General features: G+C 53.1%; 1 pseudogene; it reads right to left on the bottom strand.

Annotated features, from left to right (window-relative positions):
• Positions 1-8: 8 nt before the first annotated feature.
• LOC115833923 lies at positions 9-1,102 on the bottom strand (annotated as a pseudogene).
• Positions 1,103-5,328: the final 4,226 nt, after the last annotated feature.

Here is a 5,328-nt window from a genome sequence, read left to right as displayed (position 1 = left end):
TCCAATGTGACTTCCGAGTCTGCAGGCAGGTGGGCTGTCTGTGCCACAGCTCCAGGACAGCAGCCAACGTGTGGGGACTGGCTAGACTGGGGGTCCCCCAACCGAAGAACACAGACTCCACCCTGGGAAAGAGGATGGAGAAATGAGACCTGGGGGAGCCCTCTGGGTTGCCTGCACCTATCCTCACCACTCCTCCAAATATTTCCCAAAACGCTGCTACAGCCCCCACTACCCCACCATTGCACCCCGCTGAGCCGCAGCAGGTCTGCGCTTCGGTCACCAGACACTTCTGCATGGGCAGCCTCCTCCATGTGGCGAGGGTGTACTTGTTGAAGTTGCAGTAACTGCAAGCACTTCTCGCAGTAAGGCCCTGGGGGCAATGAGTGCACGTGCGGGTGAGAGCTGCCCTGGCCACTTCCAGGGTTCAGTCGCACACATCCCCAACCCACCCCCCACTATCCGAGGTCCTTCCACAGTAGCTAGGACATCTAAGCCACACAACTCCAAGGCAGGTCGCACTGGGTGATTACATCCTTCAATGTGAGAAAACTGAGGCTCACTCCTTTGTTTACGCTGCCTCTTCCAACCAGCAGACGTCAGGAAGGAACTCAACCCAAACTCTTTCTGGGATCATGTAAGTTTCATACAATTTTCTTATGGGCCATTTTCCCAGCTACCGAATCAGAACACCGCTCTTAAAAATTTTTTTTCTTGCTAAGAGGAAAATTGTTATGAAATTTGAACCATTTGGTCAGAGTCACTGAGCCGGTGAGTAGGAGAGACTTCAGGTTTCTGGACCAAGTCATTTCCCTGCCAAGGCACAAGGTCCCATCCCAGACTCGTAACGGGGGCACGGAAAACGGCAGGTGGGTTCACAGAGTGACAAACGCCACCTGGGTTTTGGACGCGCCCACGGCACAGCCACGGCTGCGGCACACACCGTGGGCTCCGCCCCGCCCCTACTCACGTGTACGTAAAGCGCCGCAAGCCGGCCCGCAGGCTCAGGACTCGGGGACTCTCCTGCGTTCTCCACGCGGCGGCTCCTCTGGGCCGCTCTGCCTGCTGCCGCCCAGACGCGGGCCCGGGCTCCGGGGAACGCCATGGCGCCCACCGCAGCGCAGGGCACGGACCCCAACAGGAGACGCGCGCAGGGATCACTGTGCGTGCGCAGCCGGTGGAAGGAAGAGGGGCTGCGTGACCGCGCAACGAGAGGGCCCGGGCCCGGGGCTGCGGCGCCACCTGCCGGGCGCCCGGGCGCTCACCGCGGCCGCCTGTCGGTTCTTTCCCCAGGCCGCGGGGCGGGCTGCCTGCCTTTTGGCACCTTGTGCCCGGGCGAGGAGCTCTTAGATCGTTCAGTCAATTCCTTGACATTTGATGTGCTTGGCTCAGAACTGGGCGCTGGGGACATCTAGGTGCATAAAGCCAGGTTGCATTCTGACAGGAGAGAGGCAAGCCAACCGGCCAGGACAGGCAAGACGTATTAATTCCGTGCCTGCTGGACACCGGAGCCGTGTGCCTCAGTGCTGTGAGGTGAGGTCATCTGTTGTAAGAGTGTGGGAGTCAGTAGGGCAGAAGAGACACTTGGGCTGGATCTTTCTTTTAATTTCATTTACAACTATTTGGGAGAGGGGAGGTCTTGAACTCTTCGGCCTCAAGCGATCCTCCTGCCTCAGCATCCAGAATAACTAAGGATTACAGGCATGAGCCACCACCAGGGCTATGCACGGGATCTTGGAGGAGCAGAAAATCCCAGGGCAATTGGCTTGGCCGGGAGAGTAGGCTGTTTTGGTCAGGCCAACCCAAGCATCTGCAGGTGTACGTGCTGGGAGGACAGTCAGATGGTGTGTGCAGGAGAGAGGGGGAAGGCGCAGGGGAAGGCCTGGGGAAGCAGGCATCTGAACAACTGTCCCACAAAGCAGAAACATCATGGGCTTCAGAGGCAGGCGGTGCAGGACAGTTCTCCCAGTGGCCTTGAACTGACCTGGTTCTCCCCTCCTTTCTTGCTTGTAGTTCTCAAGAATAACTGTAGACGCCTGTAATCCCAGCACTTTGGGAGGCCGAGGCGGGCAGATCACTTGAGATCAGAAGTTCAAGACCAGCCTAGCCAACGTGCTGAAACCCCATCTCTACCAAAAATAAAAAAATTATCCAGGCGTGGTGGTGGGCACCTGTAATCCCAGCTACATGGGAGGCTGAGCAGGGAGAATCCCTCGAACCTGCGAGGCAGAGGTTGCAGTGAGCTGAGACAGTGCACTGCACTCCAGCCTGGGTGATGGAGGAAGACTCTGTCTCAATAAATAAATAAATAAAACTGTAGAGTGTGCAGAGAATGCAACATCCTGAGGGAAGGAAGGACTAGCCAGCACAGCCATGCTCTGTTCCAGTACCTCTAGAAAAAGGATGTCCTTCAGCACTTCAGCCCAACATGTCACATGGCCCCAGGGTATAAAACCCAGGGCAGAAGCCGAGCGCAGTGGCTCACTCCTGTAATCCTAGCACTTTGGGAGGCCGATGCGGGCGGATCACAAGGTCAGGAGATTGAGACCATCCTGGCTAACACGGTGAAACCCTATCTTTACTAAAAATACAAAAAACTAGCCAGGTGTGGTGGTGCGTGCCTGTAGTCCCAGCTACCCGGGAGGCTGAGGCAGGAGAATTGCTTGAACCTGAGAGGCGGAAGTTGCAGTGAGCCCAGATGGTGCCACTGCACTCCAGCCTGGGAGACAGAGTGAGACTGTATCAAACAAACAAAAAACAGGGTGGGGCCGGGCGCGGTGGCTCACGCCTGTAATCCCAGCACTTTGGGAGGCCGAGGTGGGCGGATCACGAGGTCAGGAGATCAAGACCACGTGAAACCCCGTCTCTACTAAAAATACAAAAAATTAGCCGGCGTGGTGGCGGCGCCTGTAGTCCCAGCTACTCGGAGAGCTGAGGCAGGAGAATGGCATGAACCCGGGAGGCGGAGCTTGCAGTGAGCCGAGACCGAGCCACTGCACTCCAGCCTGGGCGACAGAGCAAGACTCCGTCTCAAAAAAAAAAAAAAACAAAACAGGGTGGGCTGGTTTCTGAGGCCCCTCAGCTTCAGTACGAGTCCGGCTGGCTGGGCGTGGTGGCTCACACCTGTTATCACAACACTTTGGGAGGCTGAGGCAGGTGGATCACCTGAGGTCGGAAGTTCAAGACCAGCCTGGCCAACATGGCGAAACTCTGTTTCTACTAAAAAAAAAAAAAAAAAATAGCTGGACACGGTAGTGCACACCTGTAATCCCAGCTACCAGGGAGGCTGAGGCAGGAAAATTGCTTGAATCCCGGGGTTCACACCACTGCACTCCAGCCCGGGTGAAAGAGCGAGACTCCATCTCAAAACAAACAAACCAACAAAAAAAAAAGTCGGGCATGCGCAGACAGCAGTCCATCCCCATCTGCCTCAGCAGCTTTCCTGAGCCTTAGGGGTCCAGCTCCAAATGAATCCCAGCCTTCTGTTGTCCCTTAGTGCCTACCTATAGGTAATAAACACGTTGCATGTCACTTGTGTTTGCCTCGCTGGACTCAGCGTTATGTAACTTGTGGGTGTTTGCCTCACTGGACTCTGACAAGTTGGTAACCAGTGTGCAGTGAACCTGCCTAACAGTCAGCTGGGTTCTGATCCAGCTGTGTGACCTTGAGCAAGATACAGAACCTCCCTGAGTTTCTGTTGGGTCATTCATGAAGTGGGACCAATGGCTACTTGAAAGGATTGTTGGGAAGATTTGGAGAGAAAATAATGTGAAAGTACCTAGCGTAGAGCCTGGTACTGAAAATACCTTAAACATATGTTCATTTCTTAAAAGTCAAGAGGAGGCTGCTGCTGCCTTGGGCAGGCATGCTGGGAGGTAAGGGGGCAGGCATGCTGGGAGGTAAGGGGGCACGCTGGAGGTAAGGGGCAGGCAAGTTTCCACTCATGTGAACTGGGAACCTATGTGCCTTTTGGAACCCAGCTGTTTTTATTTCTTGGGTCAAGGTACAACCTGCTTTATCTGGCCCTGCCTACTAGGGATGCCCCAGGTTCACCAATCAAAACAAATAAAAAATAAAAATGAGGTTGGTTGGGGAGGAAGGGGGCTGGGGGCTGGCAGATAATAGTTAAAGAGTATGGGGTTTCTTTCTTAGGTGATGACAATATTTAAAATTGACTGTGGTGATAGTTACACATATTTGTGAATATACTAAAGACCACTGAATTCTATACTTTAAATGGTGGATTGTCCCAGCACTTTGAGAGACTGAGGCAGGAGGATTGCTTGAGCTCATGAGTTCTAGACCAGCCTAAGCAACATAGCAAGATCCTATCTCTACATTTAAAAATTAGTTAAGACATGGTAGCACATTCCGACAGTCCCAGCTGCTCAGGAGGCTGAGGTGGGAGGACTGCTTGAGCCCAGGAGTTCGAGGCTGCAGTGAGCTATGATCATGTTGCTGCAGTGAGTCACTGCACTCTAGCACTGCACTGTCACTGCACTCCAGCATGGGTGACAGAATGAGATCCTGTCATGTCACTGCACTCCAGCATGTCACTGCACTCCAGCATGGGTGACAGAATGAGATCCTGTCTCTAGAAAATGGGGGAGGGGGAGTGAACTGGAGAGTATGTGAATTACATCTCAATCAAGCTGTTATATATATAAAAAAAGAATACTTTTTGCTAGACTAATCTGGCAACAATGTGAAAAAGAATTAAATTAGAGTAGCTTAAAAATAAAAAATTGGGGCCAGGCACAGTGGTTCATGCCTGTAATCCCAGCACTTTGGTAGGCTGAGGCAGGCGGATTGCTTGAGGTCAGGAGTTTGAGGACCAGCCTGGCCAACATGGTGAAACCTCGCCTCTACTGAAAATACAAAAATTAGTTGGGTGTGGTGGTGGGTACAAGCAATCCCAGCTACTTGGGAGGGTGAGGCAGGAGAGTCACTTGAATCTGGGAGGCAGAGGTTGCAGTGAACTGAGATTGCACCACTACACTCCAGCCTGGGTGACAGGGCAAGACTCCATCTCAAACAACAACAACAACAAAAATTGGTTGGTATCTCAAAGGGATACCAAGGGTGAGGGTTAAATTAAGTATATAATCCACATCAAGGTGTTCTGCACTCTCAATGACAAGGAATAGGAGGTCTGAAAGTGCTAGTTTCCCTCAGTGTCTTCCCTTCTCCATCCCGTAGTAGCTGCCAAGAGAGCCCACCAGCAAGAGGCCAAAAAAAACAGAAGCTCTTTATGCCAAATCACAAGGACAGACAGGGGAATGTGGTGGATGGACAGGAGGAGGGCCTGGGCGGACCCTTCCTCCGCTTTAT

Source organism: Nomascus leucogenys, unplaced genomic scaffold, assembly GCF_006542625.1.
Source record: "Nomascus leucogenys isolate Asia unplaced genomic scaffold, Asia_NLE_v1 001258F_44999_qpd_obj, whole genome shotgun sequence".
Lineage (NCBI taxonomy): Eukaryota > Metazoa > Chordata > Mammalia > Primates > Hylobatidae > Nomascus > Nomascus leucogenys.
This window is presented reverse-complemented; position numbering and strand designations above follow the sequence as displayed.